Source organism: Geotrypetes seraphini, chromosome 1 (genome assembly GCF_902459505.1).
Source record: "Geotrypetes seraphini chromosome 1, aGeoSer1.1, whole genome shotgun sequence".
Classification (NCBI taxonomy): Eukaryota; Metazoa; Chordata; class Amphibia; order Gymnophiona; family Dermophiidae; genus Geotrypetes; species Geotrypetes seraphini.
Window position 1 is genome coordinate 470,860,723 of NC_047084.1, and position 16,004 is coordinate 470,876,726.

General features: G+C 44.5%; 1 non-coding gene across 1 annotated transcript; it reads right to left on the reverse strand.

Moving 5' to 3' along the window:
• Window positions 1-15,202: 15,202 nt before the first annotated feature.
• Window positions 15,203-15,274, reverse strand: TRNAE-UUC. Its single transcript has one exon. It is a non-coding gene; the product is annotated as a tRNA-Glu (tRNA).
• Window positions 15,275-16,004: the final 730 nt, after the last annotated feature.

A 16,004-nucleotide genomic window follows, 5' to 3' on the forward strand; every position in this document is an offset into this window, starting at 1 on the left:
GAAGCAGACTCCCGATTGCAATTGCAAACGAATAGCACCGCGCTAAAGACAGTACGAGTGGCCTTTGGCGTTTTTCCTGATGAATCCCCTTGTCAATGTATGGGTGCGAAACGGAGATCTTCCGTAGAATCAATCAGAGGGAGAGAGAGAGAAAGAAAGCTAAGTAGTTCTGAATTACACAGAACGGCAAATCATTGAATTAGACTTTTATAAACAAATTCATTAATATTTAAAACCACTAAGCATTGGTATAGAGAACATAGACGGGACCGATGATAGCTCATGAATTAGTCATTGGCTTTGAAGTATAACTCAGACCTCTGGCTGTGAGCACTTGAGATCCCTGTTAGTCTCTAATAATCCTATGATAGTGTGCATATGTTTGTATGACAGCGCATATATATAGGTTGGTGGTGTTATTCACTCTCCAGCCCCTTCTGAAGAGAAAAGTGGTGTGAGTATTCTCTGACACCACCACAGCGGTGCCATACATAAATCATCCAGGGGGCACCAGAACCTCTCCCTTGGGCCAGGAGGAAGCTCACCTGCTGTTTCACTGGGCGGTAGCACATCTTCTGCCTCTTTCGATGGCCCATGTAACCGCAGTTAATAATGTTCAGGCAGACTTCCTCAGCAACCAGATCCTGGACCCGGGAGAATGGTCCCCCTTGCTGAAAGCATTTTGTCTGCTCATTATGTGCTGGGGTCAGCCCCAGATGAACTTGATGGCTTCAGCAGAGAATTTGAAGGCCAGGCGCCTTTGCAGTCGACGGACACAGCATGGAAGCCTAGGGATGGACTCCTTGGTTCCACTCTGGCCAGCTCATGAGCTCCTGTATGTATTCCCTCCATGGCTTCTGGTAAATTGGATAATCTGCCGGATAGCACGCATCCAAGCCTTGCGATTCTAGTAACTCTGGATTGGCCTCATCGCCCATGGTATGTGGATCTCGTCTGTCTTCAGCGGGACGAGAACCTCCAGCTTCCTCTCCATCGCTACCTTCTCAGTCAGGGACCAGTGCCCACAGAGAGCCCTCAGCTCTTGAGTGCTCAGCCTGGATGCAATGCAGTTATTCAGATATAGTTATCTCGACTCATTTGCACTAGAAGTAGCCCTCTACTATGGCTTCTTATACCAAAGCTTGGAAGGCTTTCCAACAGTGGTGTGCTAAGGATCAGGTGGACCCTGAAAGGGCTCCCATTTTGGTAGTCCTAGCTTTTATTCAGGTGGGCCTAGACAAAGGTTTAGCAGTGGTCTCCTTTAAGGTTCAGGTGGCAGACCTTTCTCTCTTTAGAGCCCACAGAGGTGCTAGTTCAATTACTGCTCATCCAGAGGTGACAAGGTTTATGAGAGGGGCTCTTTATCTGCAACCTCCCTTGTGTCTTCCTTTCCCTTCATGGAATCTTAGCATTGTTCTGCAGGGCCTTGGGGATGCCCTTTCAAACCACTAAAGGATACTTCTCTTCTGAATCTCACAATCAAGACTGTCTATTTGGTCACCATTGTTTTGGCACGGTGTCTTTCAGTGCTTTAGGCTTTTTCCTGCAGTAAGCCTTTTTTCTTTATTACTGTACCTTCCTTTCTACCAAGAGTAATATCAGTCTTCCAAGTCAATCAGGAGGTTTGTTTGCCTGCGTTTCATTCCACAGGTTCGTAGTGCAAAGATCAGATCTTATGCAAGTTGAATGTCAGGAGATTCTTGCTCCTCTATTTGGAGAGGACTAATGATTTCCAGCTGTCTGATCGCCTTTTTGTCCTGACTATTGCGCCTCACCGTGATTGGCCGGTGTCCAAGTCCTCAATTGTTCGATGGATTCGAATGGCCATTTCACTGTCTTTCATCACCCGCAGTATGCAGCAGCCATTTTCGCTTAAAATTTACTAGACTAGAAGTGTGGTTGCGTCGTGGATGGAGTCTCGTGCGATTCATCCTGATGAAATTTGCAGGATAGCTTCTTGGTCCTCTTGTCATACTTTTACCAGTTTTTTTCTTGGTGGATGTGGTGACTCACTCTGAGGCCATTTATGGGACCTCGGGGTTGAGGGCAGGCTCTTCTAACCCTCCCTAGCTTCTACCATTGCTTTGGTACGTCACCTAGCGTATGGAATCTGGAAGGGACGTAACAGAATGGAAGATTAAGTTTTTACCTCCAAAAATCTTCTGTCTATTAGTCCCTGTAGGATTCCATACGACCCGCCCTCTCTGTGTACAATCAGTTGTTTGGAATAGCCTGCGTCTTTCTGCCTTGATCATTCACCTTGCAGGCTTGATGACTTTCCAGCCAGTTGACGGAACCCAGTGGCATAGTAAGTGGGGGCGAGGGGGCAGTCCGCCCCGGGTACCATATTGGTAGGGGCGCCAACATCCCTCCTCCTCTCCATCTTCCCGCATCTTCCCGTTCCTCCCCTCCATGCACGTGGCCCCCCTTCCCTTCCCCCTATATCTCTAGTTGAAGTTGTTGTATGTGGCAGTCAACGTGCTCTTCACAACCCCGTTGGCTCTCCCGCTGACATCACTTCCGGGTGCCACGCAAAGGAAGTGATGTCAGAGGGAGAGCCGACGAGGTCATGAGGAGCACATTGTTGACCGCCGCAAGCAACAACTTCAGCTAGAGGTAGGGGCGCCTCTCACCCTCACTACGCCACTGACGGAATCTGTGGGGAGTTTCCATTTTTGTGAGTATGCTTGACTGAAGGCTGTTTCAGGTGGGCGCTAATTGCACTGTTCCTCAATGTTTTTCTGAGTTGCCTTTGTACCTGTTTATTATTTGTTAATGTTTTGAAGAGCAGACCAGTTCAGAAAAGTCTTATGTTGCTGCAGATCTTCCCTGTACCCCATTGTCGTGGATTTGTTAAGATATGTTACTTGGCTTTGGGACTTAACTGAATATGTTTGCTAGCGCTCAGGCTAAGTGGCGAGTGTATGGTGCAGTGGTTAGAGCCACAGTCTTAGCACCCTGAGGTTGTGGGTTCAAATCCCACACTGTTCCTTGTGACCCTGGGAAAGTCGCTTAATCCCCCATTGCCCCAGGTACATTATATAGATTGTGAGCCTGCCGGGACAGATAGGGAAAAATGCTTCAGTACCTGAATGTAAACCACTTAGCCTATAAGTGGTATATAAATGCTTAAATAAAATTAATATAAATAAGGGGCTGGAGCATGTGCTCAGAACAGGGTTTGGATTTCTGCAGCTCCTGGATTGCGAGTTGGGATTGAATACATAGCATATGGGATCCTACAGTGACTAACAGAAAGAAGATTATTGAAGGTAATAACCTACTCTTCCAGTTCTTCACTTCATCCAGGATCAACAGTACCCACTAGCTGATCATCCCCCTCAGTCATGGGAGTGAAATACAAATGACTATTCAACACCCTATTCATGTATGCGGCCACCAGAACCTGCAGCATCCTTCCAACGAATGCTATGGAGTGGCAATGTTCCTGAAATGGACTTTATTGAGAGTTTTAAAGTTCCAAAACTATACTTGAGCGATCCACACAAAAGTAAGATAATCCACATTAAAAACCTTAAGGACCTATTCCGCTGAGAGTGTGGGATCGCTCAAGTATAGCTTTGGAACTTTTAAACTCTCAATAAAGTCCATTTCAGGAACATTGTAACTCCACAGTGTTTCTTGGTTTTGCTTGCATTTTCTTCTCTGTGGATTTCCTCAGGTCAATTTCTTTGTTTTGCATCCTTCCAACACCCATAAGAATGGAACCGATTTGTCCCGCCTTCAGGAAAAGACTGAAAATGTACTTGCTTGATAAATTTCTCACTGCACATTAACTCTGCCTACTCGCCAATCCTGGCACTAGCAACTATCCTTTCCTAATTGCCCATTTGCAGGTTGCTTAATCCAATGGTGAACCTGTAGCCATCCCCTCCCTTTGTGATATTGGTTTCCTTTGTGATATTGTACCCCCCCGTTCCCTCGACCTGTCTGGCCCCCAAAGTAACAAATCTGGCCTGCACTCTCTGGGCAGCTTCTTGCAACAATGTAACCTTCCTCTACAATGTAATGGAGCCTTCCCCATGTCCCTACATGGACCTCTTACCTTGTAAATTACCTTGAACCTGTGCTGGATAAGTGCAATTCAGAAATTCTGATTAGATTAGATTGGATTAATGTAGAGGCTCTGGAAATCTCTGCATGCACCCATATTGCAAAATCCCAGGAGCCCTACATATACAAGATTAACTATACCTTGGGGGGGGGTGGGGGGGATAGAGACACTGTGCTAGTGACCCTGAAAGATATTCAGAGGAGTATAGCGTGATCACAATTCTTTATTGCTGATAAGATATAGTGAGACTAAGGTATGATATCAGTATTAAGCTGTAAAAGATGCTTTCACTTTCCTGTGATGTATTGCCTTGATCAGCTTATATATTATTATTTCAGTTCTGCTGTTCCTTTATCTATCTTACACTTTGAACGTGAATAAAATTTAAGTGCCAAATTATTTATGGCTATTGCATAGCTCTCCTCTTTCCCCAAAGACATTTTGTATTCTTTCATGGCCCCCAGCCCCTGCCCCTTTCTCTTACCTTCAGGCAAAACAGTCATGTACCTTCCCAGTCACATCACAGACTTTTGTGCCCACACAGACGCTGGGTTACATTATGCCAATTTTGTTGGGGCCCAAAGGAGACAGACGGATACTTAGATCTGCTGACTGGTTCAGTTCTTTCGATGTAGTGGTGGAGGGCCTGCTTACAGTTTAATAGAAGGAAGGTTCACTTGTGTGGATTCCTAGGAGGCAAGGGGCAGAAAGTAGGAAGTGCTTGGCCCAGTATTCAAAAGGGTGTCAGGTCAAACGCGCGCCAGGACAAAGGCGCGCGCAGACAATTGAGCGCATATGAACCAAAAGGGTGTCAAGTCAAAAGCGTGCCGGGACAAAGGCGCGCGCAGACAATTGAGCGCAGCGCGGAGGCGCACGCCGCAGAAAATTACTGTTTTTAGGGCTTAATAGAGATCGCACCACATTGTGGGGGCGTTGTGGGGGGTTTGGGGGGTTGTAACCCCCCACATTTTACTGAAAACTTCACTTTTTCCCTGTTTTTAGGGAAAAAGTTAAGTTTACAATAAAATGTGGAGGGTTACAACCCCCCAAACCCCCCACAACGCCGGTGCGATCTCTATTAAGTAAACTGGGGGGGGGCTCCCCAACAAAATCCCCCGTCGGAGCCCCTAAAAACTGTAATTTTCTTCGGCCCGCGCCTCCGTCTTGCGCTCAGTTGTCGGCGCGCGCCTTTGTCTTTCGCGGGGTTGTCTATGAACCATTCAAAAGGGTTCAAGCAGGTGGAAGAGGATCCTGCCCAGTCGAATCCCACTGAGCTGGTCATATGCGAATATTCAGCAGCAGTTATGCAGGTAATGCGGTCGATATTGTCTGTGACCACTTCAGCGTTATTCTGTTCGTACCGGGACAGTCCACAGAGATGGAGTTGGGGAAGATTTGGATCTGAACCATTAGCTAAACATGCTGTGGAGGTATTCAGCTGCTACCAGGCAAGCTAATTATGTAAAGTTAGGAGAGCAAAAAGGCTACCCTAACTTTAGTTTGTTAAACTGGTTTGCAGGCTGAATGTTAGCTTTTAATATCTGACCAATAATGCTCTCAACCCTCCCCTCCAATGTTAAAACTCATTATTGAAGCCAACTTATTAATTATCCCCCTCCCCCCCCCTTTTAGAAAACCTTTTAGAATTCCTATGAGCGTTGGAGCTGTTACCCTCATAGCCGGTGCTAACATCCGCCGATCTTGACGTGATAGTGATATCCGAAACCTGGTTCACGGAATCGCATGGGTGGGATATGGTTATACCAGGGTACAACCTACTTCATTGCGACCGAGAGGGTAAATTGGGAGGAGGAGTAGCGCTATACACTAAGGAAAGCATCAAAACCACCAGAATCACAGATGTTAGATACACCGGGGAATCCCTCTGGGTGAACCTGGCCAGAGGGAATGAAAAATGCCTATACCTTGGGGTGATATATAGACCTCCCAGGCAACAGGAGGACAAAGACATGGAATTAATCGAGGATATAGAGAACATCACACTGCGCGGGGACACAGTAATGCTAGGAGACTTCAACATGCCAGATGCAGATTGGAACACACTCTCCGCGACTACGGGTAGCAGCAAAAGAATATTAACCTCCATAAAGGGTGCACGTCTCAAGCAATTGGTATTGGAGCCCACCAGGGACCAGGCGTTACTAGACCTAGTTCTCACCAACGGAGATAGGGTCACGGAAGTCTCAATAGGAGACACACTGGCCTCCAGCGACCATAATATGGTATGGCTCAACCTCAAGAAAGGTTTCCCTAAGACAAACACAGCAACAAGGGTTCTCAACTTTAGAGGCACAGACTTCAACCGCATGGGAGATTTTGTCCATCAGGAGCTACATAAACAAGCAATATCTGACAATGTGGAGGATATGTGGTCGTCTCTGAAGTCCATCCTACACGAAGCAACAGACCGATACATAAAGACAGTAAGTAAACGCAGGAGAAACAAAAGACCCCAATGGTTCAGTAAAGAAATTTCAGACCTAGTTAAACAGAAAAAAGACGCATTTATCACCTACAAACATTTAGGCAGAGAGGGGGCGAAAGAGGACTATCTAGACAGATCTAAAGCTGTCAAAACAGCAGTCAAAGAAGCCAAACTCCGAAAGGAGGAAGAGCTAGCATGGAAAATTAAGAAAGGGGATAAATCTTTCTTCAGCTATATTAGTGACAGGAAAAGAAACAAAGATGGGATAGTACGCCTGAAGCAATCGGACGGTAACTTTGCGGAATCAGATTCTGAGAAGGCAGAACTACTAAACAAATACTTCTGTTCATTGTTCACCCGCGAAGCGCCGGGAGCTGGTCCACAGCTGCAGACGGGAGATAACCAGAAAGACCCGTTTCAAGATTTCGAATTTACGCCCAGTAGCGTCTATGACGAACTATCAAGACTCAAAGTAAACAAAGCCATGGGACCGGATAACCTACACCCCAGAATGCTCAGGGAGTTAAGGGAAGTCCTGGCAGAACCATTATCTGTTCTTTTCAATCTTTCCCTAAGCACAGGAAGGGTCCCCTTGGACTGGAAAACCACCAACGTAATCCCACTCCACAAAAAGGGCTGCAGGACAGAGACAGCAAACTACAGACCAGTGAGTCTCACGTCTATAATGTGTAAACTCATGGAAACACTGATCAAACAGAATCTTGACACAATCCTAGACGAATAAAAACTGCGTGATCCACACCAACACGGGTTCATCCAGGGTAGATTCTGCCAATCTAATCTGATTATCTTTTTTGACTGTGTTACTAGACAAATGGACGCCGGAGAGTCACTGGACGTGGTATATTTGGACTTCAGTAAAGCATTTGATAGCGTCCCTCATCGAAGATTACTGAACAAACTGAAATCGATAGGATTAGGAGACACTCTAACTACATGGGTTGGGGATTGGCTGAGCGGTAGACTTCAGAAGGTGGTGGTGAACGGTACCCCATCCGAAGCATCGGACGTGATCAGTGGAGTGCCGCAGGGCTCGGTCCTGGGCCCGATTCTGTTTAACTTATTCATAAGAGATATGACGGAAGGACTTAGAGGAAGGGTATCACTGTTCGCCAAACTTTGCAACATAGGCATAAGCTTATTACCTGATAATATGGCACACGACCTACTGTTGCTGGAACAATGGTCAACTACTTGGCAGCTAGGCTTCAATGCTAAAAAATGCAAGATAATGCACCTGGGTAAGAGAAACCCGCGTAGAACTTATGTACTAAATGGTGAGACCTTGGTTAGGACCACGGCGGAACGCGACCTAGGGGTGATCATTAGTGAGGACATGAAGGTTGCCAATCAAGTGGAGAAGGCTTCCTCCAGGGCAAGACAAATGATGGGGTATATCCGCAGAGGTTTCGTCAGCAGGAGACCTGAAGTTATGATGCCATTGTACAGAGCCATGGTGAGGCCTCACTTGGAGTACTGTGTTCAGTTTTGGAGACCACACTACCGAAAGGAAGAGCTGAGGATCGAGTCGGTTCAGCGAACGGCCACCAGGATGGTCTTGGGGCTCAAGGATCTCACGTATGAAGAAAGATTTAAAAAATTGCGGCTGTACTCACTTGAGGAAAGAAGAGAACGGGGAGATATGATTGAAACATATAAGTACATCACGGGACGCATTGAGTCAGAAGATGGTATCTTCTGGCTCATGGGACCCTCGACCACCAGAGGGCATCCGCTGAAAATCAGGGGAGGGAAGTTTCATGGCGACTCCAGGAAGTACTTCTTCACCGAAAGAGTAGTGGATCATTGGAACAGACTCCCACTGCAGGTGATAAAGGCCAGTAGCGTGACGGATTTTAAGAGAAAATGGGATACGTGGGATCTTTAAGGGAGTAAATTCAGTGGAGGGGATACTTGGAATGGGCAGACTTGGTGGACTATAGTCCTTTTCTGCTGCTTTTTTCTATGTTTCTATGTTTCTACAGTTTTATAAAAAGGGAGGGGGATAAGTTAGGCACCTAACTTTAGCCACTTCTTATAGAATTCCCCCCCCCCTCCCCCGATGTGCATACAACATAAAACCAAGCATTTAGGCCTGGTTTTAGCTAGCCTAAATTATGCATTGTAGTTTTACACAGGTGCTAAGTGCGATTCTTCAATTTCAAATCTTTTTATTGAATTATGCAAAAGTGATAACAAAGTACATTGCATTTTCCAATATGATGATTGCATAACATTTATATTCATAAACAAGTGTATAACAGTTGTATGGAATGTACAACTAACAGTTATAGGCAATTATTAACAGATAAAATATGAAATAAAGACAATGGGGCTCCTAATCGAAAGTGAGAAACGTCCAAAAAACAGCCTAAGTCGGCACTTGAATGAACATTGCCAAAATATGTCCAAGTGCCGATAATAAAACTGAGTTTTGGACATATTTATAAATGACCTAGTCCTTCACAGTGCCACTGAATGACCAGAGCTAAACGGGGCATTTCAGGAGGGTGGGAATTGGGCGTTTCGTGGGCCGCCTTAGACTTAGTCATACTGCATGTATAACCGAACGTTTTACAACACAGCATAGACAAAACTTGGACGTTGTGACTTAGACCATTTTAAACATGGTCTAAGTTATAAAAAACAACGTAAAGTTACCAGATATGCACTGCAAACACATAGTACAGACCCCCACACACTACCCCAGTGATCACCGACCCCCCCCCCACCACACCCCCCATAAAAATCGTAATCACAACTTTTAAATTCTGCCTCCAGAACATCAGCACCTGGCAGCCTGGCATAGAAAAGCCTATTCGCGCTGCACAGAGGTGTCTTAAGTAGTCTTAGGGTGGGTTAGGGACCCATGGAGAGGAGGACCTATGCCCATAAGCCACTGTAATGACTATATTGATGGTGAAACATGTGCACTCCCCTAAAAAAAAAACCAAACCCTTTTGTACTGTCCTATAAGTGGCTCCTACAGCCATAAGTGCTATTGGGGTGGTAGATAGGTGGGTCTAGGAGATTATGGAGGTGGTTTGGGGGGCTCACCATACCTATAAGGGAGCTGTAGTTAGATGATTGCGTGACACCCTTTTTGTGAAGTTCACAGCAGTGCCCTGTAAGGTAGCCTACTGTTTAGGTGCCCTGTGTGGGTGTCCTGTCCATCATTTTACAGATCCCTCCCACATCCAAAAGGTCTGTTTCTAGGTGTTTTGGACTTGGATGAAAAGTTGGACAAAAATGTGGTATAAAGATGGACGTATAGATAGACCATTTTCAAAAACAATTATTTTGGGGACGTATTTTTTGAAAATGTGTCCTACACTGTTTTTTTTTACTTTGGACGACTTGCGACTTAGATAAAAACTGACTTAGACATTCCTTTCGATTATGCCCCTCCACGTCTTTAATACCAGTATGCCACTAAATAAGTGATAAGAAAGCATGAAAAATGTGGCTAATTATATCCAACATTAAAACAGTAAAGGGCAATCAATCCCACTTAACAGTTGAGGGGGTCATTTAACACTCATTGCAGTCATAGGCAAAAACCCTCTAGTGAACTATTTTTTTTTCTTGTTTTACTTTTTTTTCTCGTTTTTCTTTATTCCTTTGAATTATATTATATTATTCAGCTTTCTTATTCTCAACCTTAGTACCTTAATTTTTTTGTCAAAATCACCCCGAACTTATGCACATCAACAGACTTCTTATGTATTTTAAAATTCACTGCACTTATCTCTTGTCGTGCTGAGCTTCACCGTCTTATTCATATCCTGCCGTTCACGGCAGAACCAAGGCCGGCGCGGCCAGCGTTTCGCGGATCTTCTTTTTATGTCCGCTGCTTCAGGGCCATAAGTCCAAGCAAGATTAAAAAAGCATTTCATGACCACAGAGTTGATTTGATCCTTAAAAGAGAGAGAGGAGTCTAGCAGCCGAGCGCTTACGTTTTACAGTACTATGAGCTATTTTGCATGCAACTGCCAGCATGAAGCGTGAACATCTGCACTAGCCTGTGACATGGCATAAATGCTCACATCAAAATCTATCCAAAAAAGGACCCAGATTTGAAGATCAAAATAATTGAACCTCAAAGCAAAAGTTCTTCTTAACCAATAACATATGTGTAATCAGACAGTGAAAAAATATATCTCACAATAAAATTGAAACTTGAAACTTAACAAATAATATTTTTAGTGTAAGTGTGTCCTCAGTGTGAAGGCATAAGCTAGAAGAGCGGAAGACCAAAAGGACTCCGTTCAATTGACTTGTACCCCATTCACCCAGTGCCTTCGGTGCTGGTAGATTTGGAGGGACTATGCTCAAGTCATAAGAAGGCAACAGCTGCAGTCTAACCTGCCACAGGACCTCCAAAACAATAATACAGTCCCCAGTATGCATGCAACTCCCAGGACCCCAACAACCAATGAGATGACATGACATGGTAGTACAGGGGGAGAGGGGAGGGAAGGCTGGGCCATACAAAGAGAAAGTTGCAGCAGATGATGCAAAAAAAAACATGAAAATGGAAAAGTTCCTCACCACCTTGACAGACTGCTCAGAAAAGGGCTTGTTTCGCCCCGTCTGGAAACCCGGTCTCATGCGTGCCAGGAAGAGATCATTTGCACTATAGTAATGAGGAGAATGAGCAGGAGTGCTGCAGGGGTGGCTAGGGTAGGCGGCTCTGCTCTGCCTTCAGATTCTCAGGAGAGAGAAGTGGGGAACACAGCTGCTTATCTTAGCATGCATCCTGTAATTTATATGCCTGTTAGGTCATTGCAGGACTAGGAGAGAAAGACAAGTATATTAACCAAAGCCTGGGCTAAAAGAAACTGAGACTTCTCCAGGGTAGGACAGCACTGGTAAGTAGGAGAAGATAAACCTTTCCCATACTGGGAGTTGAACCCAGGCCGCCTGGGTGAAAACCAGGAATCCTAACTGCTAGACCACTTCAACAAATCCAGCTCCAAAATAAACGTTCTATTCTACTCCAGTTTGACCTATCAACTGCGTTTTATGTAGTCCATCATGACATTCTTCTTCAGTTGCTTTCTGACATAGGTCTCCATCAGGTAGTTTTGGATTGGTTTTCTAAATATCTTTTGTATCGTTCCTACTCAGTGAACTTTAAAGGTGACATCTCTGACTCCTGGCAGCCCCCTTGTGGGGATCCTCAGGGTTCCCCACTCTCTCCAATCTTATTTAATCTTGATATGACTACTCTTAACATTTTTAGGCTGTCAACATGGGAAACTTTATTCACCTATGCGGATGATATTTTTATAGTGATAGAGATAGATCCGGACACTACTGATCTAGCATCTAAAGTAAGAACATAAGAATTGCCTACTGGGTCAGATCGGTGGCCTATCATGCCCAGCAGTCTGCTCACTCGGCGGCCATCTGGTCAAAGACCAGTGCCCTAACTGAGACTAGCCCTATCAGCGTATGTAAATCTTTGTATCTCCAAACTTCAAGCTGGGGCTCAGTCCGTCCGGATGAAGCTTAACACAACTAAAACCAAATTACTATGGTTAGGCCCAAAATTGGACTGTCTTCTTCTTTCTGTAGCTTGGGCTTCTGAATCCTCCTTAAAAATTGAGTTTTCTGCTAAGATTTTGGGATTCCTTTTTGACTCCTCTCTCTCTTTTAAGGATCAAATTAACTCTGTGGTCAAGAAATGCTTTTTTAATCTGCGCATGTTGAGGAAGGATAGACATCTCTTTCATCATCGTCATTTTTGTATTTCAGTTCAGTCAATTATATTATCTCGCCTTGATTATTGCAATGTTATCTAACTCAGTATCACAAAAACCTGCATTAACAGATTGCAACTGATTCAGAATACTGCTGCGAAATTGATCTTTGGGAAATATAAATTTGATCATGTGACTCTGTTGCTTTAGAGTCTTCATTGGCTCTCGGTTTAATTTAGAGTTCAATTTAAAGGTGCTTGTGTTGTTTTCAAAATCCTGTATGGTATCTTGACCCTTCTAATTCCTTTATCTTGGAATGTATATAGAAAAGGGATTAAAGGAGTCAAGAATTTTAGTCAATCTTTGATTTTTAAGTGTTCTCAACTTTGGAAAGATCTTCCTCTTCTTTTAAGGAGTTCTGGTTCGCTTCAATTTTTTCATACATCTTTAAAAACCACTTTATTTGTTAAATATTTTGAAAATTAATTCTTATGAAATTCAGCCTCTATTTATTATGGTTTCTATCTGTTAAGTTAATTATTTTAAACCAAGTCGAGCTTTCTTAGAATGATGACTCAGTATATAAAGCCAAACCTTACATTAGATTAAACAGATGCTTGAAAAGGCATGTGGATTGTATGCATACATGTGTATTTTAGGACTCAAAAGCTGAAATCTGACAGTGCATGGAGAATTTATTGGAGCACTACTGGGAGGCTTTGCTTACTGGCCTACGTCTTCTCAGTTACATCTCAGGGGCAAGTTCCCATTTGCACCACCACCTTCGCAGATGGCTCAGAAAAGGACATGTTTCGCACCGTCTGGAAACCCGAAATCCTACATGCCAGGCAGAGATTCTTTGTGCTATAGTAATGAGGATAATGAGCAGGAGATCTGGCAAGGGTAGGCGGCTCTCCTCTGCCTTCGGATTCTCAGGAGAGTGGAGTGGGGGACACAGGTGCTTAACTTAGCATGCATCCTGTAATGTATATGCCTGAAAAGTCATTGCAGAGAAAAACACACGCATATTAACCACAGCCTGTACTAAAAGGAAGTGAGACTTCCAAAGGTAAGACAAATAGAAGAAGTTGAACCTGGCCCACCTGGGTGAAAACCAAGAATCCTAGCCACTAGACCATATGGGATTGCATGCATGTTTGTGTATTTTAGGGCTCAAATGATGATTTCTGGCAGGGCATGGATAATTTATTGGATCACTACTGGGAGTCTTTGTTTGCTGGCCTACGTCTTCTCAGTTGAATCTCAGGAGCAAGTTTCTAATTGCACCACCACCTTGGCAGATCTCCTCTGTACTTCAGATTCTCAGAGAGTGGAGTGGGGGACAAAGGTGCTTAACTTAGCATGCATCCTGTAATGTATTTGCCTGAAAAGTCAACAGCCAACAGACACAAGAGAAACTCACATTCCAACTTCGTTTCTCCCCCAGTGAGAGGTTACAAACTGAAAAACACCATGAACACCTTCTCTCACAGCAAGCAACATCATGGGGTAAAGACCAAGAACAATTGCTTTCGCCCACTATTTATGAGGAACTTAGGAAACGTCTAAAAACACACCTCTTCCTAAAGCATCTAGCCTACTGATCTGCTCATCTCTCTCCCCTCAATAGCGATTAACTTGTCCTATTGATCACTTTATCCTCAATGATGGATTTCCTGTCCTATTAATTCTCTTTCTTCCACCCCTATTAAAGTCAATCATTTGTACCTTTGCTTAATCTTTTGTAAAACGCACAGAACTTCACGGTACTGCAGTATATAAGCTGTTATTATTATTATAAGGAGAAGTACATAAATCTGTCTCATACCAAGAGTTGAACCCAGGCTGCCTGGGTGAAAACCAGGAATCCTAACCGTTAGACCATATGGGAAAGATGCCTAAAATAACATGTGGATTGCATGCATATATGTGTATTTGAGGACTCAAACGATGATTTCTGGCAGGGCATAGAGAATTTATTGGGGCTCTACTGGGAGTCTTTGCTTGTTAGCCTACTTTTTCTCAGTTGCATCTAAGGGGCAAGTTCTATTTGCACCACCACCTTGGCAGACACCTCAGAAAAGGGATTGTTTCGCCCAATCTGGAAACCCAGAATCCTGCGTGCCAGGCAGAGATCCCTTGTGCTATAGCAATGGGGAGAATGAGCAAGAGGGCTGGCTAGAATAGGCAGATATCCTCTGTACTTCAGATTCACAGAGAGTGGATTGAGGGACACCTGTCCTTAACATAGCATGCATCCTGTAATGTATATGCCTGAAATGTCATTGCAGAGAGAAAGACACGTATATTAACCAAAGCCTGTGCTAAAAGGAACTAAGACTTCCCCAGGTAAGACAATACTGGTAAGAAGAAAACGATTATTCTTTCTCATACCAGGAGTTAAACCCAGGCCGCCTGGGTGAAAACCAGGAATCCTAACCGCTAGACCATATGGGACAGATGCCTGAGCAAGCATCTGGATTGCATACATATAACGTATGTGTATTTTAGGACTCAAACGATGATTTCTGGCACGACATGGAGAATATTTTGGGGCTCTATTGGGAATCTTTGCTTACTGGTCACCGTCTTCTCAGTTGCATCTCAGGGGCAAGTTCCGATTTGCTCCAACACCTTGGCAGATTGCTCACAAAAGGGCTTCAGACGCCCCCGTCTAGAAACCCGGAATCCGGCGTGCCAGGCAGAGATCCTTTGTGCTATAGCAATGGGGAGAATGAGCAAGAGGGCTGGCTAGGATAGGCAGAACTCCTCTGTACTTCAGATTCACAGAGAGTGGAGTGGGGGACACCTGTCCTTAACATAGCATGCATCCTGTAATGTATATGCCTGAAATGTCATTGCAGAGAGAAAGACACGTATATTAACCAAAGCCTGTGCTAAAAGGAACAGAGACTTCCCAAGGTAAGACAATACTGTTAAATAGAAGATATATCTTTCCCATACCGGGAGTTGAACCCAGGCCACCTGGGTGAAAACCAGGAATCCTAACCGCTAGACCATATGGGACAGATGTATTGAAAAGCATGTGGATTGCATGCATAAGTGTGTATTTAAGGACTCAAACGATGATTTCTGGCAGCGCATAGAGAATTTATTGGGGCCCTACTGGGAGTATTTGCTTGTTGGCCTACTACAGTGGTGCCTCACACAACGAACTTAATTCGTTCCAGGAGCAAGTTTGTTATGCGAAAAGTTCGTTATGTGAAACGCGTTTTCCCATAACAATACATGTTAAAAAAAATAATTCGTTCTGTAGCATAAAATATGCTAAGATGACATAAAAAAAGATAAATTTATCTTGTTAGAGCTGTTAGCATGATATAGAGGGGATATATGTGAAGGGGAGGGGAGACAGGGGTTTTGTTGATCCTTGCTGTGTATTATAATCACCCCCCACATACTCCCCAGTACCTTTTTTAATTCCTCCCATCTTTCCCAGCCAGTGGCGTACAGGCCAGAAGCGCAGAGATCAGGAGCAATTCCTCTGCACGCCTGTGTGGGCCCATGCCGATCTCCGAATGGCTGCAGTTAGTTCTTGTGAGTCCCGCGAGAGCTGGATGCAGTTAGTTCTTGTGAGTCCCGCGAGAGCTGACTGCAGCCATTCAGAGATCAGCGCAGGCCCAGGCAGTAGCACAGAAGGCTTGCTCTTGATCTCTGTCTGCGCTTCTGGCTGGGAAATTTGCTAGACCACCAGTTCGAGTGAGCGGGTGAGATTAAAGTTGCAGCAGTGGTGGCT